This window comes from Mesoplodon densirostris, chromosome 11 (assembly GCF_025265405.1).
Source record: "Mesoplodon densirostris isolate mMesDen1 chromosome 11, mMesDen1 primary haplotype, whole genome shotgun sequence".
NCBI lineage: Eukaryota > Metazoa > Chordata > Mammalia > Artiodactyla > Ziphiidae > Mesoplodon > Mesoplodon densirostris.
In genome coordinates, this window is record NC_082671.1 from 22,317,226 (window position 1) to 22,343,684 (window position 26,459).

The window sequence follows — 26,459 nt, forward strand, 5'->3', positions numbered from 1 at the left end:
AATGAGAACTGAAAGCGTTAGTAGGAGCCTTTAGTCAGAAGAAGGGGTTTGTGGATGAGGTGACATGGGACGGCAGGCAGCATTCTCAGAATAGCCTCTGCTAAAACTCAGAGAAACAACAAAAGAATTTGGCGCCATTAGAAAAACTGCAAGGGACTTCCGTGGTGGCGCAGTGGTTAAGAACCCACCTGCCAGTGCAAGGGACATGGGTTCAATCCCCGGTCCGGGAAGATCCCACATGCCATGGAGCAACTAAACCTGTGCGCCACAGCTACTGAGCCTGCGCTCTAGAACCTGCGTGCCACAACTTCTGAAACCCGCGTGCCTAGAGCCCGTGCTCCACAACAAGACAAGCCACCGCAGTGAGAAGCCCGTGCACCACAATGAAGAGTAGCCCCCGTTCGCCGCAACTAGAGAAAGCCCGTGCGCAGCAATGAAGACCCAATGCAGCCAAAAATAAATAAATTAAATAAATAAATAAAAGAAAAATTGCAAGAATTTAAGAATGGCTGAAGGGTGGAGTGTGAGCAAGGGGAGCAGCTAGAGACCTCGGTCTGGACCCCCTCTTGAGTTGCTTTGTAGGCCGTGCCAGGCTTCATTCCAAGGGCAATGGCACCCACTGAAGGGGATTGACGGAGGGGATATGGCTGCATGGTGGAGGAGGTTTTGGGGATTGGTAGACAGAAGGCACTTAAGATCCTGACCCATGGTAGGAGTTGGCCATTAGTTGGATATATGGGTTAAGAGAAAGTGGAATTAGCCAGGCTTTGGCTTGAATAACTGAGTAGGGATGTGCAGAGATAGGGCTGACCTTTCATCGTAGGTGGCTGGGAGACAGATAACAAGCAGTTCAGTTTGGAACATTTAAGTTTGAAGTGTCCAAGTGGGGATGTCCTGCATATAGATCTGGAGCTCAGGAAAGAGACCTGGGCAAGACAGAAAGACTTCCAATGGTAACAGGGGACATGACCTGGGTAGAACCATCCAGGAGAGTGTGTTGAGTAAGAAGAGACTGAGCCTAGGAGGGAACTTGGAGAAACACAAGCGAGGAGAAAACTAGAGGGGGACGAAGAGGCAGCAGAGGAAAATGTCAGGAGCAAGGCTAGGAGTAGACGGGTAGCAGGTTACTTCCATTTTACAGATGGGGAAATTGAGTCTCATGTTCCACAGATGGTCTACCGCTTTCCAGCTGGCATGAGGCAGAAACGTTCTTCAACCTCCATCAGGTACCTGGCTTGTTTCTAGTGTACAAAAATCACTTGTTTCTAGTGTACAAAATTGTCATTGTATAAACAGGTATAACCTTCTCCTCCTTAACTCTTCCTCCTTTGAATTTGCCTTCCCAGACACTAATCACCGACAATCTGCCAAAACCAGTTTCCCTTCCATGGCTCTCTCTCCTGCCTAGATGATAATGATGGCGGAATAATGCAACCAGGGGGAAAAGCAAAGAGAGGACTCACCGGACTTTGAATTAGGCCCGTCTCCTAATTTACATGGTAACTCACTCAGTTCTTTAGATCTGACATTATCCAATGGCCTGAGCTAGGAATGAAGTGCTATGTAAAGTTTAATCATTAAACGACTTTATAAGACTGTTGCAAACATGGGAGCAATGAGAAAATTGGCTTAAATAATTTGGGTGTCCAGGAGCAGTCTCTCTTACTTGAGGGAATTAAACATGCCACCTGACACCCACCATGTTTACCCAGGACTAGGTTTATTGTAGTTGACAGGTAGCAGGGCTGAATGAAGGCTCTTGCCTTCTTGGTGTGATGCGAGGCGAGCCTGGAAGGTCCCCTGATCAAAGCCAGCTCCCGGCCCCCAGACAGTGCAGGCTTCGGAGTCAGACTGCCTGGTTCCCATTCACGGTCGGGAACACACCGATCCTCAGAATCTGTTTCCTTATCTGCAAAATGGGGATAAGAGCACTCACCTCCTCCAGCTATTGTGAGAAATAAACGAGACAGTCTGCCAAAGCACTCAGCACACAGCACAGATAATCATGAGTTGCTGTCACCACCTTTTTTTGTGCTAAGCTTTGCTCAACGGTGGAGTGGGCCCAGACCCTAGGAGAACTGGCAGTAACCCTACCAGGATTACTAAGGGTAGTAACTGCCCTTACCTTATAATGGCCCTGAGCCAGGAATGAGGGAGCAGGTGAGACTGCTCAACGTTTTCCAAGAGAATGTACTAATTCACGATATTCTCCTGCTTTGTGTCTGTCCTCAAGAGATTTCTAAGAAGCAGTGGCAAGGCCTCAGGAGCTGGGTCCCTGGCAGAGAACAAGTTTCTCGTGACCATGTCCCTCAATACTGAGAAAAGATCCCTGATAAGGTGTGGAGAAGCCGTCCTGCTCTACACACGGCTGGGATTCCTCCCCCTTGGCCACCTGCTTTCCTCAGGGCAGCAGCTGACATTTGGTGCGCTTCACCACCCCCCTCCCTCCTGGAATTTAGGACATCCAGCTAAGCGCGGGGCTAGCTTTAAAAGGAATTAGTCGTGGTTTCTAAAGAGCCCGCCGGGGACGGCATGTGGTGGCCCAGGGCTGGGGCTCCGGGCACCCGGGCCCGGGGTCCCCTGGGCGCCGCCAGCGCCGGCCCTAAGCGTGAAAGCCCGCAGTGCCGCGCCGGGGCAGCACCGAGGGCCCGAGCCCGCGGAACCTCTCCAATGAAAAAGGAAGAGCCAGCCCTGCAGATGCAACCGTTGCAATTTGGGTCTCTTTCTCTCCTCTGACGTAATGCCAGTTTCCTGCTTTCGCACTGCAGTGTGCAGCTCGCTGGCCTGGAAGTCTGAAGATCAATGGACTGAACGCCAAGATAATCACGGCCACTATCTTGCAGTTTATTTTCCACGAATACACCCCGCCCCCAAATTCCACGACTCTTGGCTTTTCAGGCGGTATTGTTCTCCCTTCCCCCCAGGAAGGCCGCCTCTACACATAGCCCAGCACCAGGAAACGGCGTCGGTTTGTGGCTCAAATGTGGGGCCGGGGCGGGGTCGTTCAAACCTTCTGTCTCCCTCTCCATCCCCACCCGCCCTACAGCTTTGAGATTCCATATCCCTGGCTTTGTTTTAAGCAACACTATTGTCAGAGCTGCAGCATCTCCTCCCCCTCTCCAGAAGCCGAGCTGGGAAGTGGGTAAAAACTACTGAGGAACGTGCTCGGACGCTCCTCCACGCCTATCACCCCCACAGGGAAGAGACCAGCAGCGACAGCCCCGCCACCGCACTCGCGCAGGGCCAACTGCAGCGCCGCCGCCGCATCCGAAGCCGCAGCGGCCGCCGCCGCCCAGCTGAGCCCGGGGAGACTCCCAAGGGCTCTTTAAATACGATCTATAAATACTACGGGCTCTCGGCGCGCGCGTCACGGCAGAGCCGGCCTCCGATTGGCTGTCGTAACCCCGCTATTTGCATAGCCGGATTGCTCAACCGGGCGGCGACAGCGGCCGAGCGCACCCCTCCCCCTCAGCGGGCGCGCGGGGCGCGCGGGCCGGCGGGCGGGGACAGCGGGGTGGCGGCCGCGCGGGCCGGGCGACGAGTGCGAAGCGGCGGCGGCGGCGGCGGCGTCCAGAGTGGCTTGAACTCGGGAACCTTTCGAGCCTTGAGTCATGCAGCCGGTCTTCCGGGACGCCGGCTGCCCCCCAGAGGATCAATTTTGGCAAGCCGAGGGCCGGCGCTTTTTAGACTGGGTCTTTTTGCTTTCCACAGAAAGAAAAAGAAAGTTTGCAGGGTTTCACCGGAGCAAACGCTCTGGGTGGCTCGCGAAGGCACCACGTGACACCTGGACACGCAGCTAGAGCCCTGTCCAATGACTTGCGACTTGGGGTGTTCAAAAAAGGCTTTTGCACGATCACTAGTAAGACCTCGTTAGCTTGAAAACGAAACAAGGCGTGTTCCGAAAATGCAAGATGTTTAAAGCTAAGTTTTTTTTAAAAAGCACGATTAGCCAATATGAAGCGGCGATGCGGAAAGTTTCCCCACTGTGGTTCTATAGGGGAAGAGAATCTCTTGTAGCGACTGGAAATGTTCAGCAACTTGGCCCTGACCGGAGCTGGTTGGCTCTGGGAAGGCGAGTGGTGGCAGAGAGGGTCAGAGAGGGAGAAAAAGACCACGCTTTGAAATTCGGGAAGCAACCCGATGCTGCGGAGTATATTGATACCCAGGATTCTGTCGAGAGGATGCCATTGATCGCGGGTGATAAATGTGCAGATATTGTTTTATATTAGTATTCAGATGTTACAAAATCATTTATCTCTACAGAAGGTAAACTGAGAATAGGAACTGTATCTGCCGTTTGTTGCAAACATTTAGGTAGAATCTGTGACATAGTGAATTCCTTACTTTTGAATGAGAGAAATACGATGACTTCCAGTTTCTTCATTTTGTTTTAAAATGTCCTCCCCTTAAAGCGCACACAACACATGCGAAGGTTACAAGCCTTCCCGTAACAATATCCGGGGATGACGCTGAAAGTATATGTTGGTGTCTTACACCTAGTCGGTCCTCAGAAAATAGTGGCGTGAATCACACAAATACATAATTTAGAAGAGATTTTTTTTTTTTGCTAAAAAATCTAAGGTCTCATTCAGTTATGTTTCATAAATGTTCTACTTCGATGTCCTTCTCCCTTAAATAAAACTCAAAGCTCATACGGACTCGTTTTTTGACACTTTTAACTACGGTTATTTGGAGGCTGGCGTGTATGCGGCTCTAAAAGCTTTTTAAAAAGAACTTCGGATTTTGACAGAAGAGCGCCCTCTGCTGCCGAATAGTTTATGGGCAACGTTCCTGAAAAGTGAAACACTTGGGGATGCCCATCGCAAAGCTGGCAAGGTGAACTTTAAGATATTTTTCACTACTATCTTTTTTGTAAGTTACTTTGTAATTGTAGCCATTTTAATCATTACTTCTAGCAGAATCATTCAGTTGTGAATACTACCTTAAATACCATTCTCATTTCCATAGTAATTCATACCAGTTTATGCTTTAAAACCAATACTAAAACAGAAGATAGACCTGTTTTACAGTCGTTATTCTCTGCGTTAACAGATACCAAAGTAAGAAAAAAACGCTTTAATCATCTAAATACTTTTTCCAATAATTTTAGCTCTGTGTCATATGAATCATTAAAATGGACTGATTTGAACACAGACTACTTGCAATCATCTTACATCAGCCTTTTGCTTCTCTGCTTGTTTCCCTCTGTCTTAGTTAGTGTTTCTGATGTGCCAGGCCAAGTATAAATGCACTTATAATCGCTGACTTTTTGGTTATCGTCTCTTCACCATAAAGACTGTCATTTTATTATAGTATTAATTTATTATACTTCCACAGTATTTTCCTTTTTCCTTAAGTTTTTTTTCTAATGTTACATTTCTTTTACTAATTCATTTCTTTGTTGTCTGTATTAATATGCTCAGATGAAAACAGATTTTAAAAAGTCCGAAGTAATTGTGTAAATTGAAAACTGCACATCTTGACTGCTACTTCCATTGGTTCTCATTTTTTAGAGCTGCTCATCTTGAGGAGGAAAGAGCTACATATTCAGAGGTTAGCTGCTGGTACAGCTTTGAGTCACTAGGAGGTAAGAGGATAACTGGTAAACTACAAGTGAAGAGATAAGGGAGGTGTATATCTCTTGCTGTAAATGCTAATATGGGCATTTCAGCTGCGTTCCTCACAATAAGCATTTTACCACTCTATAGAAACATACAGATAATGATCATGAATTAGTCTGTGGTTCTCAATTCTCTCTCAGTAGCAGAGGCAGAAATGGAAATAGAGACCATTATTATGCTGAGAAATGTACTTAGAAAAAGTAGCCTCCAGGGCTAGAGAGAGACTCTGTCCCTGTATAAGCGGGGGTGGGGGTGGGGGGGGGGTGGGCTCTGTGTGTGTGTGTGTGTGTGTGTGTGAGCAGCCCAGTACTCTCACAGAAGTCAAGTGTTCCAGATGCTCTGTGAATTGGGCTCCCTTTTCCCAGTTAATGGTGCAGGAACTGCATCTTCTTCACATTGATGCTCATATGATCACCACATCTCAAGCCATTTCTAAAGGTGGAAAATAAATGTTGGAAGTTGCTGCCATGGGAATACGCCTGGCAATTGTTTGTCTATTTTCCCCCATTTATTTAGTGGTCATTACAAATTGTTCTATCCACATTTGACTGTGCACACATAGTTGATAAACATGTCAAGCTAGGGGGCAGACTGGATACATGACAAAAGGCTTATGAATTGGCCTAACTTCATTGCAGTTAGGTCAACACATCCCTGAGATCCTGGGGTGATTAATAAATTAATTAATTTGCAGTGGACTGCAATGCTGGCTTCTCAGTCCATTGACCAAGGGGTAGCCTCTAAACTGTGTTACCAATGTCCTTGCTTGACAGGGAGATTATGTGACCCATAGCATGTGAATATGGGAGTATGTATACTCACTATTGGCAAAAGCGGTTTTCTTTCTGTATTAAAATAGGACTCGAGTTTTGTATACACTGTCTATTGAGGAGCTCATAAATTCTGCTTGTAATCCAAAAATACTTTTGTTTTGGTAAAAATGAATTTATAACAAAAATCCAGTTGACTTTCATCTTTTTAAATTACTCCTTCACAGTTACACTTCCTCATTTAAATACACCCCCCCCTTTATGTAATTTTGCCCTGTATATCAGATGGCCTAAAGAGTATTATTAGTAGAATTATGATTTAATGAGAATTTAGTATATATCAGGGACCAAACAAGGTCTCTTGTAACCCTTATTTTATAAGGGAAGTCCTATTGCTATTTGCATTTTACGAAGAAGGTAACTGACCCTTAAAGAGGGTACATAACTTGCTCAAAGTTAGTGTCAGAGCTGGGGTTCAAATCCAAGTCCATCTGATTCCAGGTCAAACCCTCAGAGAATATTGCAAACATATAAAATTGAAAATGAAAGCCATAGGCTTAATACTAATCACTTTCTATGGTATCCTAGAGCAATACTTCCCAAATTATATATCAGAAAATGTTAGTTCCACATGATCTGTGTGAATGGCATGAAGAAAAAGAAAAGTTCCATGATCAAATGTTTTCCAAATAATGGGTTAAACCAATATTTTTAAACTGTAGAACTGTGCAACGTTAGTGGGAGCCATTCATGCTTGTAGTCATTGTGGATTTGTATAGTTATTATAGCATTTTTCTAGACGATGACAAAAACATGTCTTTCTGTTTTGTACAATGGTGCCATTTGAACTCTCATTGGTGCTAGAGGTGGGAATAATATGAAACGCCTAACAACTGGATACTGTTCCCTTTTGTGCATTGCTAACATCACCACTTTCTGGTGTTTCTTGAACTGACAGATTATTTGTATCAGATGGATTTAAAAAAACAGCTAATTATTTTTAGGGTTCTAAATGCCTTACACTATTACTTGTTACACCTAAAAGATATGTTTGGAAAGTTCAAAGATTTTCTTGCTAGTTAGAGACTTCCCAAACATAGTATAAGGACATTGGAATAATGAAATGTAAAACTATTTTTATTATTTATTTATTTATTTTGGCAGCACTGGGTCTGAGTTGCATCATGTGGACTCTCTTAGTTGTAGCATGCAGGCTTCTTAGTTGCAGTATGCACGCGGGGTCTAGTTCCCCGACCAGGGATCAAACCCAGGGCCCCTGCATTGGGAGCATGGAGTCTTACCCACTGGACCACCAGGGAAGTCCCTAAAATTATTTTTTAAGTAGGCTAAGAATAAGTAGTTCGTTCAAGTAAAAATACTTGAAATATGTGTGCATGCACTAATACGTATGCATAATACACATTCGTTTAAACTTGTTGAGAGGAGAGGCTGTTTTTGTAACACCTGGCCCACAGAACGCATTTATGCATTTAGTTAGTGTTTATTGAGTGCTTTCTTTTTTTTTTTTTTTTTTTTTTTTGCGGTACGCGGGCCTCTCACTGTTGTGGCCTCTCCCATTGTGGAGCACAGGCTCCGGACGCGCAGGCTCAGCAGCCATGGCTCACGGGCCCAGCCGCTCCGCGGCATGTGGGATCTTCCCGGACCGGGGCACGAACCCGTGTCCCCTGCATCGGCAGGCGGACTCTCAACCACTGCGCCACCAGGGAAGCCCTGAGTGCTTTCTTTTACCCAGGCATGGTTCTGTTCCAGACGCTAGAGATAAGGGTGAAAAAGTCCTCATGGAGCTTACATTTTATTGGGGAGAAACAGACAATAAATGGAAAGAGGGATGTGAAGCCAAAAAAGTGAATAATGGATACTGAAACACTTGTAGGGTTAGTAGATCAGAAATCTCAGTGAGGCAAAAGCACCTTTGAAATGGGTACCAGAGGAAATGCACTGGGAGGAGAGGAAAGGTTTGAGATCACTTTTTAGGAGGTGATGTAATGATTGGTAATAATAAGGAGAAGTTATGACTTTAGGGTTGAGGGGATTAAATGGAAGAAAATAAAAGGACTATTGGAGAGAAAAAGATCAAGATGCTGAGGGTCCTGCACGGGGCAGCGTGTGGGTGATGCAGTCATTGGAGATGGAGACAGAAACAGAGTGAAGAGGAAGACAGCGAGCTCTATGCTGCTCTTCATTGAAGCGACTGAAGAGATCGTAGGTGACGGCGTGAGGAGGGGCAAGTGCTGGTTAAGCTGGAAACTTCATAAAGGATGGAGTTTCTGAGACAGAGGAGGAGAAATGGTTTGGAAATGGCAGTTTATATAAATATAAAAAAGTAAAAGGAGGTGAGAGGACCGTGGGGAGGTGTGTTCCCAGGAGCAGCCAGAGTTCAATTAGGCCAAGACTGTGATGGAAACATCATTTTGATGAATGAATAAATATTGAATTAAAAAATTTTTTTAAAATTTATTTTAGGTTGCATTGGCTCTCTGTTGCTGCACGCGGGCTTTCTCTAGTTGCGGCGAGCGGGGGCTATTCTTTGTTGCTGTGCGCTGGCTTCTCATTTCGGTGGCTTCTCTTGTTGCAGAGCACGGGCTCTAGGCACGTGAGCTTCAGTAGTTGTGGCACGCGGGCTCAGTAGTTCGTGGGCTCTAGAGTGCAGGCTCAGTAGTTGTGGCGCACTGGCTTAGTTGCTCCATGGCATGTGGGATCTTCCCGGACCAGGGCTCAAACCTGTGTCCCCTGCATTGGCAGGCAGATTCTTAACCACTGCGCCACGAGGGAAGTCCCTTGAATTTTCATATAGATAGAATTATTTTGAATAATTTTTAACTTAACCTTTTAAGTTAATTTTAAAGTAATGCATTCCAATTCCCTTTGTTCATGCTGTGATTTGTGTTTCAATACACTCATAAGGATCAAAGTTAGAAGTAGAAGAGAGACTTCTTAGTTTAAAAGTATGTGTTGAGAGGGCAACTATCTATTTTTTACTGTATACATGTCAGTATTTTTGAATTTATTACAAGTAAGTACTCCTTTTATAATAAAGGGGAAAACAAATTATTTTTCTTTACTATAAATATCTGAAAATAAGGCCATCAAAAATTAACATGGATATCCTGAACAATTTTCCTTTTATTCTGGAGTAGGAGAGTTTCAGAAAAGGAAAATAGTCAATACGTTTTTTAAGATTGTTCTGCCGTCTCCATCTCCCTACCCAAACATGAGTTGGGGTTGGATTTTCTCCAAATACTTGAGCAGCTGCCCCTAGCTCTTTGCAGAACAAGATGCTCTAACAACTTCCCATATTATATCCAGGCTCTCTTTGATATTCACCCATATTGAGGAAGGGTATATAGGAGTTCTGAGGAGAAAAAAGACTCCCCTCTGTTTCCCATTTTCTAAGTAATTAACTCACTTTTGTACTGTGCTAGTGAGCTCTACCACGTCTTTTTTGATTTGTTTTATTTTGTTTTTCCCAGCTTTATTGAGATACAGTTTTCCTCCACTATCCGAAAGTAGAGCTTTCCTATGAAACCTTCGTAAAGCCAAAATGGTGTAAAGCGAGGAAGCAATTACCTTAGGACACATCTTGCTAATGGATGCACAAAATAAATTGAGGCAAAGCACAGATGCTCACAGACACAGTGCAAAGCTATGGTGGCTTGATGCTGAGACGCTGAGTGTAGTTCCAGGGAAGGAGATTGGCAGGGTCCCTCTCACCGCCCTGGGTGCCCTGGGCCTCTACAGTGGCTCACTGAAAAACACTGATCGCTATTTTTGCTTTTCTCCTTTTTTCATAAAAGTGAAAATCCTCTTTGGATTTCTTTCAGTTGGCAAAAACAGGTACTAATTTAGGTCTTTAGTAAAAACTAAGTGGCTTAAAGCAAACTTTCAGAAAACAGGGATTACTGCATAATTGACAGATAACATTGTATAAGCTTAAGGTGTACAATGTGATGATTTGATATATGTATATGTTGTGAAATTATTACATTAAGGTTAATTAACAGATCCATCACCTTGCATAGTTATCATTGTGTGTGTGTGTGTGTGTGTGTGTTGAGAACATTTAAGGTCTATATACTCTCTTTTCAACTTAAAAAATTATTATTATTATTTTTTAAATATATTTTTAAATTAATTAATTTTATTTATTTTTGGCTGCATTGGGTCTTCATTGCTGCGCACGGGCTTTCTCTAGTTGCAGCGAGCAGGAGCCACTCTTCATTGTGGCACACGGGCTTCTCATTGTGGTGGCTTCTCTTGTTGAGCAGCATGGGCTCTAGGTGCGCGGGCTTCCGTCGTTGTAGCATGCAAGCTCAGTAGTTGTGGCTCATGGGCTCTAGAACTCAGGCTCAGTAGTTGTGGCTTGTGAGCTTACTTGCTCCACGGCATGTGGGATCTTCCCGGACCAGGGCTTGAACCCATGTCCCCTGCATTGGCAGGCAGACTCCCAACCACTGTGCCACCAGGGAAGCCCTCTCTTATCAACTTTTAAGTATACAATGCAGTATTGTTAACTACAGTCACCAGGCTTTACATTAGATCCCCAGAAGTTACTCATCTTATAAATGAAAATCTGTACCCTTTGACCAACATCTCCTCATTCCTCCTGTAAAAATAGAGCTACCATATGATCCAGCAATCCCACTTCTGGCGGATGAAATGAAGTCACTATGTTGAAGAGTTATCTGCATCCTCATGTTCATTGCAGCATTATTCACATTAGCCAAGATAAGGAAATACCCTAAGTGTCCAACAACAGATGAATGGATAAAGAAAATATGGTATATACACTGGGATATTATCCAGCTGTAAAAAGAAGGAAATCCTGCCGTTTGTGACAAAAGGGATGGATCTTGAAGGTTTTATGTTAAGAGAAATAAGTCAGACAGAGAAAGACAAATACTGCATGATCTACTAAATCTTTGAGTAAAAAATTCAACAATCCTTTAGGCTGAATATTGCTTCCTCTTGGGTCATACTTTATCAACTATAGATAAAACAGACCTATTTAATAAATAAAAAGGAAAATGAGCACTTACTATGTGTAAGGCATTATGCTAAGAGCAAAACTTAGATTACCTCATTTAATCCTTGTAACATCTCTTTGAGGTAGGTTGTTGTCTAATTTACAGATGAAGAAATGGAGACACAGAGAGAATAAGTAGCCCTAGATCACACAATTATTAATTCCTGGGACTAGGATAGGAAACCAAGTCCACCACATCCCTGAACACACAGTCCTCTGTTTAAGTAGATATTTTCATTTTTTTCAGTAGGTATTTTCATTTTTGCTGTGTTTTGGAGCTGAGATTGTCACTAGAACTGGATATTTCTCCAGAGAGCTTTAGGGAAATGTCTTTAGGGTAGGAGAAGCTTCAAATTTCCATAAAAGATTATCTCAAAATCACTATATAATGATAAGAATAAATGATGTTATCTATAGTGAAATGAGTGCTATTCATGATGTTGTTTTATGTGACTTGAACCAAAAGTGTTGAGTACTTGTGACTCTTTAGAAAAAAAAAAAGAAGAGAAAGCCTATTGAAACCCCTGAATGATTTTAAGTGGCATATCTATGCCAGAATCCTGACAGCACACTCAGCTGGGATTTCCGCCCCCCCCCCAGCTTTATTGAGGTATATATGTGTGACTAACAAAAATTTGGCATATATTGAAGGTGTGCAATCTGATGTTTTGATATACATATACATTGTGAAATGATTGCCACAATCAAGCCACTTAACTTATCCATCTCCTCACATGGTCATGATTTTTTTGTGTGGTGAGAACACTTAAGATCATGTCTCTTAGCAAATTTCAAGTATTTAATACAGTATTATTAAGTATTGTCACCTTGCTGTGCATTAGATCTCCAGACTTATTCATCCTGCATAACAGTGGAATTTTTTAAACAGATGTGTTTATTAAAAGAATTATTTACAGAGGTGTGGGTGTATTAAGGGACTAAGGGACCCAAAAAGGGATGTTAAGATACCCAGGGGTAACAGCAGGAAGCCATTACTTTCATAGATCTGGAGGGCAGGAGAGGAAAGGGTGCTATCAGAGCAGGTGAGAGTGGTGATCTTGGAAGTGGCCTCCAACAAAAGCTATAGTTGTTGCAGGACCAGCCATGGCCAGAAGGGGGTGAGCAGACACATAAACAGGAGGAATCAACACTCCAACCAGAAGCCAGGGGGCAAGGGCCTGGGGTAGGGGTGAGGAGTTTCCTACCACAGAGGTCACCCTTCTAGGGCACAGAGCAGGATGGAGAATGGATTTGGGGACAAATTGAGAAAAACAGCCAGTTATCTATCAAGCACAGACCTAAGAGTGGTAATTTAGAGCCAAATAAGTCTCCATTATTTAGTAGGAACACAGCTATATTCAATAAAAGGCAATACTTTAGGAAATAACTGAGATCTATAGAACATTATTTTAGATTTGAACTACAGTGAAAGGCACTTTGGTATATGTCACCACTTAGTAATTTAATTGGTGTGTGAGTCAGCTCCAGCTGCCATAACAAAATACCGTAGAATGGGTGGCTTAAACAGCAGACATCTATTTTCTCACAGTTCTGGAGGCTAGAAGGCCACAATCAGGGTGCCAGTAGGGTTGGGCTCTAGTGAGAGCTTTCTTCCTGGCTTGTAGATGGCTGTCCTCTTGCTGTGACCTCTTTTCTGCATGCTTAGGGGTGGGGGTGGTAGAGATTGGGAAGGGGAGTGAGGGGAGACAGACAGAGAGAGAGACAGAGAGAAAGAGAGAGACACCTCTTTCTCTTCTTCTAAGGACACTAATCCTATCAGATTAGGGCCCCACCCTCATGACTTCATTTAACTGTAATTATCCTTCAAAGGCCTCATCTCCAGATACCATTACATTGGGGATTAGAGCAACAAAGAAATTCTGGAAGAAAATTTAGTCCATAACAATTGAGATCTCATTCCCCCCCAAAAAAGAAAAAATGGACAGAAAAAAGAATGTTAAGAATTTGTTCAGTGATACTTCTTTTTAAACTTTTTATTTGGAAATATATATTTTTTTAAGTTACAAATATAAGATAGGGAGTTCCTGTATACCCTTCACCTGGCTTCCCCTAAGGTCAATACTTATATAACTATCGTATAAGTATCAAAACTAGGAAACTACTATTGTGACAATACTATTAACTAAACTTATTCAAATTTCACGAGTCTTCCCCCTAAAGTCCTGTTTTTATTCCAGGATCCCACACTAAGTTTAGTTGTCTCTAGTCTTCTCCAATCAGTGACGTTTTCTCAGTCTGTCTTTTTCTTTAATGACCTCAACATTGCTGATGAGTACTGGCCAATTACCTTGGAGAATGCCTCTCATTTGGGTTTTTCTTAAGATTAAATTGAGATTCTGCATTTTTGGCAAGAATACCCAGAAATGATCCTATATCTTTCTCTGTTTATCATTTCAGGGGACACATAATGTTGATAATGTCATCTTACTGGGTTTTTCCAGTATAATATTACTGTTTTTCCCTTCATAGATAAATATCCTCAGGGAGATTGTTCTCTGCTTCGTGATTGTTTTGTGATACCTTAAAACAGAAGTGGGGAAGGGAAGGAAACTTCCTGCCCTTAATATTTTATGTACTATCATTCTGTGAGACACACAGAGTATGAGAGAGAGCAATGTGAGGTTATTATTCCTATTTTAAAGAAGAGGAAACTACATCGTTTTTAGATTAAGTGATTTGGCCAAGGTTACAGAGGGAAGCCTGTTTTTAAAATTTTGAATAACTGTTGGATTTTCAGAAGAACTTACAAATATAATCACATTATGTGACAATGGACTATAAAATTCAAATTGTTTGATACCAGAACATAAATTGATTTTTTCATTCATTTTCAGGTGCCTGCAATGCGCTAGAATTTATACAGTCTTTAAAAGTAGATCACAGCTCAGACTGAAGCACTAGTTTAAAACCATGGCACATCTCCAAAACTCATTTAAGGAACCAGGTGGTTAGTTAAACCTTCAATCAGATTATTATTTAAGTGCTTCTTAATAATCATTCTATGGTTTAGGCAAAAATGATAGAGGAACACTCTTTGAAAATGTTGTGTCATGATTCGGGGGCCAATACAAGGACCATTTACCACAGATAAATAATTATAAAATGAGTAACTATAATGATGACAGCAATTTTTGAGCTATTTAGGATAAGAATTTGTCAAGTAAATTGTTGTGAATACCTTCTGAATAGATGTTAAATTTGAGTGAAGGTGGAAAATGACACCTAAATTTAAATTATATTTATATTGACATAGATAATTTTGTAACATTGCCTAGAATATCTAAGGATCAGAAGGCTAAACGGATGTAAGCACTAGATATGTGAGTATATAATAATTACTCCCACTGAAGAGATTTTAAAATAAGTTAACCCAATTCTCTGAATTGAGATTTCATATAATAAAAGCAAGAATTAAAACTTTAAAAAGGATTTAATAGTGATATTCTTTTAAAAATGATTTTAATCTCTCACTCTCCCTACATCTGATTCCAGTTCCCCAGAGGCAAGCATTTTCTTAGAGCTTCTAGTATTTACTTCTGCAATTGGAATGACCTGCTTATACTGTTATTTCTTGATTTTTAATAAATGTTTAATATTACCAATTGACTTCCTACTGTGGAAGGTGAGGATTTAGCTCACTTACAGCCAATACTTTACTCCCATTTCCGCTTTCTTATCATATTGATATGATTTTACCATAATTTTTGGTTAGATGATATTCAGTGTTGAGAGTATTAGGACTGTGTAAAGTTTACTTGCAATTGAGCCATGTAGGGGATTATGATTCCATTTCCTTCTTTGAGCAACTTTTTGTTTTCCCTGGCATTCATGATTGTCTTTTTTGTTGCTTGCTTAGTTTTCTTTTATTAATTAATCGTAAAACTCTCAGCTATTAAGTATCACACATTATAATAAGGTGATACAATTGCTTCCTTCCCTTCCCTTCTTTTCCTTTCCTATTTTCTCCTCCCTCTCCCTGATGATTCATAATGCTGAGCGCCTGTTCACATACCTGTTGTCCCTTTGTGTGACTTCTTTGAGAAATATCTATTCAAGTCATTTGCCCATTTTAAAATATGATTATTTGTTTTCTTGCTATTGTGCTGACTTCCATCTGTATTTTGAGTATTAACCCCTTATCAGATATATGGTTTGCAAATATTTTTTCCCATTCCATAGGTTGTCTCTTCACTCTGTTGATTGTTTTCTCTGCTGTGCCGAACCCTTTTAGTCTGATGAAATCCTATTTGTCTATTTTTGCTTTTGTTGCCTGTGCTTATGAGTAATTATTATTTTTGCTTCTTTTTTTATTGTGGTAAAAAACACATAACCTTAATTTTACCACCTTAACCATTTTAAAGTGTGCAGTTCAAGAGAGGGACTTCCCTGGCAGTCCAGTGGTTAAGTTTGCATACTTCCACTGCAGGGGGAGCCAGTTCGATCCCTGGTTGAGGAACTAAGATCCTGTATGCTGCTTGGCCAAAAAAAAAAAAAAAAGATCTTAAAGTGTGCAGTTCAGTAGTGTTAAGTATATTCACGTTGTTGTTTGACAGATCTCTAGAACTCTTTCATCTGTACCCATTAAAGACGAATTCCCACTTCCTCTCCCTGCTAGCCCCTGGCACCATCATTCTACTTTCTGTTTCTATGAATCTGACTACTTTAGACACTTCACATGAATTGAATCATACCGATTTTGGCCTTTTGTGACTAGCTCACTTTGCTCTGCATAATGTCCTCCAGGTTCATCCATGTTGTAGAATGTGACAGAATTTCCTTCTTTTTAGAGGCTACATAAGACCCATTGTATGTATATACCACATTTTCTTTATCCATTCATCTGTTAATGGACATTCTTGGCTACTGTGATTAATACTGCAATGAACATTTTTATGCAAATATCTGTTCGACATTTTTCTTTCAATTATTTTGGATATATACCCAGAAGTGCGATTGCTAGATCATATGGTAATTCTATTTTTAATTTTCTGATGAACACCCATACTGTTTTCCATAATGGCTGCAACGTTTTACATTCCTATCAGTACTGCACAAGGGTTCCAGTTTTTCTGCATCCTTCCAATGAAAATGTTATTTTCTGTTCTTTGAATAGTGGGCACCCTAATGAATGTGAGGTGATATCTCACTGTGGTTGTAATTTGCATTTCTCTTAGGATTAGTAATGTTTTCATATGCTTGTTGGCCATTTGTATATCTTAATTGGAGAATTGTCAATTCAAGTCCTTTGTCCACTTTTTAAATAGAGATATTTGTTGTTGTTAATTTGTAAAAGTTCCTTATATATTTTGGATATTAATCCTGCATCAGGTATATGATTTATAAATTTTTTCCCCATTCCATAGATTGCTTTTTCCCTCTGCTGATTGGTTTTTTTTAATATGCAGAAGTTTAAGGTTTGCTATAGTCCCATTCATCAATTTTTGCTTTTGTTGCTATTCTTTTGATGTTATATTCAAGAAATCATTGTCAAGTCCAAGGTGCTAAAGCTTTTTCCCATATTATCTTCTAAGAGTTGTATAATTTTAGATCTTACATTGAAGTCTCTAATCCATTTTGAGTTAATTTTTGTATATGGTATAAGGCAAGGGTCCAAGTTCATTGTTTTGCATGTAGATATCCATTTTTCACAGAACCATTTTTTGAAGAGACTGACTTTTCCCCATTGTGTAGTCTTGGCACCATCATCAAAAATCATTTGGCCATATACAAAAAAAATATTATATAAAGTAAAAAAATGAAAATACAACTTACATTTCTAGGAAGATGGTGTAGATGTACATTTCCCTATTCCTCCCACTATGTACAACTAAAACCCCTGGATATTATATGTAAAACAAACATAAGGATCTGAAAGGTAGAGGTAAGAAGGCAGGCTTACTAGGGATCTTGCAACCCAAGGACTAGCATGATGGTAAGTATTCTGAGTTTTCTCTTTGCTTCATATATCCTAGACTTGGAGCTGAAAAGCCGGCAACTCAGAAACACCAAAGAGCATTGATAAAAGCCCCCAAAACAAAAATCCCAAATTGATATACAGATTTAACATAACTTATATAACAATTCCTACAAGAAGTCTTGTAGATTTGTATAAGATTTTTCTAAAATGTATATGGAAAGGTAAAGAAATAAGCATAGTTAAAACAATTTTGAAAAAGGGGAAATCCATCTACCTAATTTCAAGACTTATGATGTACCTGCAGTAATCAAGACTCTCTGGAGGGATAGACACATGGATGAGTGGGACAGAATAGGGGACCTAGAAACTGCCTCAATCACACAAATATGCCCAATTGATTTTTGACAAAAGTGCAAAAGCAGTTTGATTAAGGAAAAACAACCTTCTCAACAAGTGGTGGTAGGACAGTGGGACATCCATAGGCAAAACAAAAAAAAAAAAAAAAAAAAAAAAAAGCCTTGATCACACCTTATACAAAAATTAGCTCATAAAGGGCCACAAAATTAAATGCCAAATGTAAAACAGTAAATTAAAAAAAAATAGGACAAAATCTTTGGGAGCAAAAGGTTCTGAGCTCTTAACTGTTTGTTAGGCAAAGAGTTCTTAGACTTGAAATCATAAGTAAAATTCATAAAAGGAAAAAATTGATAAATTATACCTCACCAAAATTTAAAAATTTGCCCTGCAGAATACCCTGTTAAGAGAATGAAAAGATAAGTTGTAAATATGAGAAATATTTGCAAAACACATATCCAAAAAAAGGACTAATAACTAGAATATACAGAGAAACCTAAAAAGCCAACAGTAAAAAAACAAAACACTCCAAAAATATATAAAGAGACAGCTCACTGAATAGTATATACAGATGGTCAATAAGCTCATGAAGAAATGTTCAACATCATTTGCCATTATGGAAATGCAAATTTAAGCCACAATGGTATATTATTACATACCTATCTGAACGGCTAAAATGAAAACTAGAAAATGGCAACGACTGGAGGAAATGCTGAGTAACTGAGTCCCTCATACATTGTTGGTTGAAATGTAAAGTGGTATAGTTACTCTGGAAAACAGTATGGCAGTTTCTTAAAAAATGAAACATGCAATAACTGGCTGACCCAGACATTGTACTCCTGGGCATTTATCCCAGAGAAGGAAATACTTTTGTTCACACAAAAACCTGTAGACAAATGTTTATAGTAGCTTTATTTGAAACAAAATCTGTAGATAATTTAGATGTCTTTCCACAAGTGAATAGTTCAATAAACTGTGGTACCATGGAATACTGCTCAGAAATAAAAAGGAACGAACTACTGATATATACAACAACCTAGATGAATACCCAGAGAATTATGTGAGTGAAAAAAAGCTTAATCCCAAAAGGTTCCTTACTGTGGGATTCTATTTATGTAACATTCTTGAAATGACAAAAGTATAGATATGGAGAAAAGATTAGTGGTTGCCAAAGGTTAAGGAGGATTTAGGGGTGGGAGAAAAGTGGGTGTGGCTATAAAAGGGCAATTTGAGGGATGCTTATGGTGATGCAAATAATCTGCGTTTTGACTATGTCAATATTAACATCCTGGTTGTGATATTGTACTATGTTTTTGTGAGACATTACCAGTGGGGAAACCTGGGTAAAGAGTACATGTGATCTCTGTATTATTTATTGCAACTGCATGTGAATCTACAATTATCTTAAAAATTATAATTGTAAAAGTGTAAGTACTTCCCTTACTTTTCTTTTTTTTTTTTTTTTTTTTTTTTTTTTTCGGTATGCGGGCCTCTCACTGTTGTGGCCTCCCCCGTTGCGGAGCACAGGCTCCGGACGCGCAGGCTCCGGACGCGCAGGCTCCGGACGCGCAGGCTCAGCGGCCATGGCTCACGGGCCCAGCCGCTCCGCGGCATATGGGATCCTCCCAGACCGGGGCACGAACCTGTATCCCCTGCATCGGCAGGCGGACTCTCAACCACTTGCACCACCAGGGAGGCCCTCCCTTACTTTTCTTCAATTTAACTACCATTAAACATTTTGATGCACTTTTTCCAAATGGTATGTCAAGACAAAATCCAGATTTCAGATAAGGACTCCATGGTCTTTTAGACCATGTTATACATACTGATCTGAAATGCTTACCTTTTCCATTTGATAATGTATCTCAGACAGCTTTCCAGGTCAGTACATCTCTCTCTCTCTCTCTCTCTCTCTCTCTCTCTCTCTCTCTCTCTCTCCCCCCCACCCTCCTTAAAGACTGTAGGGTTATCCATTGTAAGGATGTAGAATTCCATTCCCCTGTTAATAGACATTTATGTTTGTTATGGATTGAATGGCACCGTCCTTTCCCCTCTCTCCCCCAAAATATATGTTGAAGTCCTAAAGCCCAGTACCTGAGAATGTGACCTTATTTCTAAACAGAGTCTTTACAGAGGTAATCAAATTAAAATGAGGTCATTAGAATGGGCCCTAATCCAATGTGACTGGTGTCCTTATAAAAAGAGGAAATTTGGACACAGAGACAGACATGTACAGAAGGAAGATGATATGAAGACATATATTCTCCATGTAAAACAGAGGATGGGAGTGCTGCATCTACAAGCCAAGGAATGCCAGAGATTACTAGCAAATCACCAGAAGCTATGAAGAGTAAAGGAAGGATTCCCACAAATTTTAGGGGGAGCATGGTCCTGCTGACATCTTGATATCAGACTTCTAACTTCTAGAACTGTGAGATAACACATTTGTTCTTTTAAGCCATTCAGTTTGTGATACATTGTTACAGCAACCCTAGGAAACTAATACAATGCTGTTTCTTTATTTTGCTATTACAGATTGCTACAATGAACATTCTTATACACACAGCTTTATGCCTTCTTGTTATTTCTGTAGGGTGAATGCAATTATGACTCATTGTATATTTGTATGATTCATGTTAATATGTGTATTAGTCTTCGTGGGCTGACATAACAAAATACCATAGATTGGGAGGCTTAAACAATGGAAATGTAATTCTCACAGCTCTGGAGCCTAGAAAGTTCAAAATCAAGGTGCCAGCCAATTCAGTTCTTGATGAGAGCCTTCTTCCTTGCTTGCAGAGAGCTGCCTTCTTGCTGCGTCCTCACATGGTGGGGAGGGAGGTAGCAAGCTCTGGTGTGTCTTACTATAAGGACACTAGTCCTAGCAGATTTCAATCCCACCCTCATGACCTTATTTAACCCTAGGGTCCCAAAGGTCCCATCTTCAAATACCATCACACTTGGGGGTTAGGGCTTCAACATAGGAATTTTATAGGGACACAATTCAGTCCATAGCATTCTGCCTCTGGCCCTCCAAAATGCATGTCCTTATTGCATGCCGAATACATTCATATCATTCAAACAGCCCCCCAAATTCTAACTCCTCTAGCATCCACTCTAAAGTCTACATCTCATTTAAATATCTAAATTGGTGAGATTTGAGATATAATTCATCCTGAGGCAAAAATTCCTCTCCAGCTATAAACCTGTGAAATCAGACAAGTCACATGCTTCCAAAATAAAATGGTGGGATGGGCATAGGATAGACATTCCCATACCAAAATAGATAGGAAAGAAAGAAGGGATGATGCATCCCAAGCGAGTCCAAAACCTAGAAAGACAAATTCCATTACATCTTAAGGCTCCTCTTTGACTGAATGCCCTCCTTCCAGACCCACAGGGGCAGGGTCCTGCCTTCTGGACCCACGGGCATGGTGGTCCCACCCATCAGGCTCTTCTGGGCAAGGTCTGCTCCCAAGGCTCCAGGTACCCCTAATCCCTTGGCTCTGCAGGGTGGCCCCACCTCTGAGGATTCAGGCAGAGACCATCTGGCTGGTTGAAACCAAGGTGGTAGCCCCAGCCTTTGAAACTGAGGAGGCAACCCCGATGACCTGAATCACCTTTGGCATTATTTTTTTCCTTTTCTTTAAGAATAGTATATATTCTCAGCCAAATAGCTCATGGTCCGTTCCTGTAGGATCTAAGAAGTCCAATAGTCTTCCTTCATTCTGTCCCACGTCTTCCTGTTTCCTTTAGTCTCACCTGTTAGTAATCCCATCTCTATTCCTGGCTTCTGCTGAGATGGCTGATTAAATCCATGAGTCTCACCCCTGATCTTTTTATCTAATGGTTGTCCAGCCACACCCTTAATGTTCCGTTCAGAACGAGCTTTCTCTCTCTCTCTTTTTTTTTTTTTTTTTTTTTTTTTGCAATATGAATAGACTGAGAAATTTCTAAATCTCTTAAGTTCCTTTTTGTTTAACAATTCCTTCTTCAATTCATTGCCTTCCTTTTGCATTTTACTATAAACAGCCAGGGGGAACCACACTGCTCTTTCAACACTTTGCTTAGAAACCTCCTTGGCTAAATATCCAATTTCATTGCTTATAAATTCTTCCTGCCACAAAACATAAAATGCAATTCAGTCAAGTTCTTTGCCACATTAAAACAAATGTCCTTTTTCCTCCAGTTTCCAATAACCTATTTCTCATTCCTTCTGAGACCTCACTAGAATGGCCTTTAATATCCATATTTCTACCAACACTTTGTTTATGATTATTTATGTATTCTCCAAGAAGATGAAAACTTTCTCTCCATCTCTCCTCTTTTCTGTCTGAGCTCTCATCGGAATCACGTTTAACGTCCATATTTCTAGCGTGCACCTCAAAACTCTTCCAGCCTCTACCCACTCTCCAGTTCCAGAGCTGCTTCTACATTTTTAGGTATTTGTTACAGTAGTATCCCCACCTCTTGGTGCCAAAATTTGTATTTGTCAGCTTGGGCTGTCATAAAAAATACCATAGACTTGGAGGCTTAAACCACAGAAATCTAATTCTCACAGTTCTGGAGGCTGGGAAATCCAAAGTCAAAGTACCAGCCAATTCTGTTCCTGGTGAGGGCCCTTTTCCTGGCTTGCAGATGGCTACCTTCTTGCTGTGTCCACACATGGTGGAAAAAGAGGCAGCAAGCTCTCTGGTGTCACCTTCTTTTTTTTTTTTTTTTTTTTTTTTTTGCCGTACACAGGCCCCTCACTGTTGTGGCCTCTCCCGTTGTGGAGCACAGGCTCCGGACGCGCAGGCTCAGCGGCCATGGCTCACGGGCCTAGCTGCTCCGTGGCATGTGGGATCTTCCCAGACCGGGGCATGAACCCGTGTCCCCTGCATCGGCAGGCGGACTCTCAACCACTGCGCCACCAGGGAAGCCCATGGTGTCACTTTCTTAAAGAAGACCAATCCTATCAGATTAGGGCCCCACTTCATGACCTCATCTAAATGCAGTTATCTCTCAAAGGTCTCATCACCAAATACCATCACATTGGTAATTTGGACTTCAACGTATGAATTTTGGTGGTACATAATTTGGTCCATAGCAGTACGTATATGATACATGATTCACTTCCAAATTACCCTGGTTGGCATTATTTTAATGTGTGTAACCAGGAGAAATATTGTCTCTTTTCGGGATTGGCGCTGAGTTGCAGGATCCATAGTAATGCACTTCCTTATATAGCGATTATTATACTGCCTAGACATTTTAATCACAATTATGTGTAAATGTGTGTTATTGTTTATCTGTTAACATTGACATCTTAGAAAATAGCCACACCTTGCTACTACAGATACCATGGATTCAATAGCAGAGACCAAAAACAGAGTTGGTCTTCTCTACTTCCAGCCTGGCCTTTCTATATCCTTTCTCTTGGCCCATCACAAGTCCCACCCCTTCCATTCCTTTCTTCTCTCTCTTCATAAAGCCTGTCAAAATTTCCGTTCTGAAAAAGACTGTAGTAACAATAATTTACACAATTTTAAGGATTAACCAAATTACCTTTTCATTCACAAAATTTGCTTTTTAAGCCTGAAATTTTAGGCATTAATGAGCAGACAAAATGAGGGTTTGGAAAAACGAAGGACCAGTCCAAGTGCGCTTAAAAATCCGATACAGATGACCTCTAGTTCTGGGCCTGGTTAGCATGGTATTTCCTACCTTCCATTTCTGACCCCTTAGGCTGTGCACGTATATGATGTGCTGCTGCTGATGGTTGATCTTCAGGCACCTGTGACCTATTCCCCCTCTCTCTGTCCAACTTAAGAGCCAGGAAAGGGGAAGGAAGAAAACATTTCAACATGGAGGAGGGGAGAGGACAAGTGGCCGAGCACCTCACCAATTTCTAAGCTCAAGTTAAATCTTCATTCTCCTGTTGCCCTTTGGAAATAGAGTAGGTAACACATGTGGCTTGTGTATGGAGAAAATTCTTGGAGGACAAGCTATGAAAAGATGTTGAAGTCCAAACCCAGCTTCAAAGTAGGGCTCACATCTTTTCTTTTTTTTCCTCCCAGCACCATCCCTCTCTTCTAAGGGTTTCTCATCTGCTTTTTTCTCCTGGTCATGAGGTTTTTTCATTTGCTGCTGACAACATAAACTACGAATTTAGTAAGGGTTTGGTTTAACTTTGGAGTAAAGCTAAAGCACAGCTGTTTCCTTTCTCTTGTGCCTTTTCCTCCTCCCCATCATTTTTTCCTATAAGTTTGGATATTTACTATTTTAAAAATTTAGCCAAATGTCTGTATTTTACAATCAAAACTGTTTTTTGAAAACATCAGTCTCATTTTTCTTTGTTAAAGAACTGACATGCCTGAAAGTTTTAGGACTCTAGCCACTCACTGCTACATATTATTAAGAAAAATGATTGTTGGACTGTTTTGAATGGAGTGTAGCTGTGGAATTTTTTTTTTCTTTCCCCTGCACACACCTCAGGAAGGAAAATACAGAAACACCCTTTTGACTACTCTCTTGAGAAGTACTCCTTAAGCCCAGAATAACCCCAAACAAGTAAAACCTTTGTGTTTAGCATAGAGTGGATCTGGAGGAGAAGAGGATGTTGAGAAAGACACAGAGCATTGGGCTCTTCTCACAAAGAAATTCTGTGCTTTTAGTCTCTGGGCTTTTAGTGTCTCTAAAAGCTGTTTACTGAGGGGAGGGTTGGTAGAAAATGTACCCGTTACAGGGGTTGTTTGAATCTCTAAATCTGACTTCAGTTTCTAAGGTGAATGACCTGTGTAAATAAAATTGAAATTACCCTCAGGTTTCTTTTTGCAGTATTCTTCCCTCCTTGTTTTGCCCATGGTTGGCATTCCAGTTTGGGTTGTGCTTATAAGTAAAGCACCAGGTGCGTAGACAGTAAATAGTTCCAGAGTGGACTGGGACTTTTTATACTGTCAGATTCATCAACTCACAACACCTCAGTGGAAATCAATCTTCATTTGGGGAAGCAAAATACATTTTTGATATTAGTCCCATGGAACAATGGACTCTATTCATCATGGAATTCCCACATTTTCAACTATTACACATTTTCTAACTTCTTGCCTTGTCGTTATTTCTGATTCAATCTGTTTATAACCAAATTTATCAGCCCTCTCTGGTCCCTCACTGAATTTGTTGAAGAAAAAATTGGGTGTTTTCTTCTAGGCACTGGGCTAGGTGCTTGGACTACAGTGGTGAAGAGGCAGTAATTCTCAGCCCTTATGGAACTTCCATTTGAACAGGAGGGGTCAGATAGTTAACCATAATGGTCTTAATGACTATAATTTCAATGGAGACAAATGCTATGAAGGAGATGCACAGGTACTATGAGTGAGTTTGACTGGAGGAATCTGTCCTAATCTGGGGGATCAGGAAAAGTTCATTAAGGAAGAAGTGTCCAGGCTGAGCTCTAAAGATGCTTAGCTATCCACTGTGGGGTACTGTGTCTCCAGGGGAATCAATAGCTGTGGCAAGTGACTGTGAGGAAGCATGTGTTAAAGAAATTGAGCCAAAGCTGTGGTTTCTGGAATAGAGAATGAAGGGAGAGTGATGTAAAATTTAGTCTGGTGAGGTAGACTTGGAGCATGAAGGCCTTTGAGCCACCTGGGAGATTTTGAATTTTGTTCTAAGAGTAGTAAAAAGCCATAGAAAGATTTGAACCAGGAGAATAACTTAAATAGAATAAAATAGAATAACTGACTGCTGTCAGGAGAATGGAAGCAAACTCTGTAGTTAAGATTTTTGTTCATCTACCACACTTCTTGCCCTCCACTACTGGTAACAGTACACCTCTCCTTGTTTTTGTTTTTTCTTTTTTTTTGGCTGCAACGTGGCTTGTGGGATTTTAGTTCCCCGACCAGAGATCGAACCCAGGCCCCCTGTAGTGGAAGAAAGGAGTCTTAACCGTTGGACCACCAGGGAAGTCCCAACACCCCTCTGCTTGTGGAGAAGCCCTTCCATGTGATTTGGGTAAGGTTTGACTCTCCCTCATCCCCCATCACAGGGATGGGCACATAATCCATCGAAATGTAACTAATCAGAGTTTCCTGTTCTCTTGGCCTCAGAGTTTGGTTCAGCAGTGGGCAATGACCCAAGTCAGACTAATCAACATCCTCTCCAGGACGTCTGCTCAAATTCTCAGGAAAGAGATAAACCCTGTCTCTCTGGGATTGTCAGCTGTAAGGATCAGGTCAGATCAATAGGGAGAAGATCAGTAATCTTGTCTATCATTTGGAGAGAGCCATCTGAGACTAAAACCAACCTAGAGGGAAGTATATCTAAGAGATGGAGAGAAAGATGGATTCCTGAATAAATTAGGCAAATCTATAGACCTAATCATGAATAGTTCATTCCCTCTTGGTTATGTGATGCAATGAATATACTTCCTTTTAAAAAAAGTAATCTAGTTTGAATAGAATGTCTGTCATTTGCAATCAGAGTCCAGACCAATACTGGAAGTAAGAGTAGATGCAGGGAGATGGATTCAGTAGGTAGGAATGATATAGGTGAGAGATGATGATTGGACTAGTGTGGTCATAATAGAGATGGAGAGAAGCCAACACACTTGGAATCTGTTTAGGAGATACAATTGGAAGGATTGAACAATTGATTAGACAAGGGGGTGAAGGGAAAAGGGGAGTGTCAAAAATATTGGCTGGTTCTCTACCTTGCATATCTGAGGATGCCATTCACTAAGGTAGGAAACA

The 26,459-nt window shown here is 41.1% G+C and overlaps 1 long non-coding RNA gene across 1 annotated transcript; it reads left to right on the top strand.

Moving 5' to 3' along the window:
* Positions 1-3,631: 3,631 nt before the first annotated feature.
* Positions 3,632-26,459, top strand: LOC132499232 (uncharacterized). The gene is made up of 4 exons (XR_009533829.1): positions 3,632-4,836; positions 5,514-5,587; positions 25,602-25,722; positions 25,818-26,459. It is a non-coding gene; the product is annotated as an uncharacterized LOC132499232 (long non-coding RNA).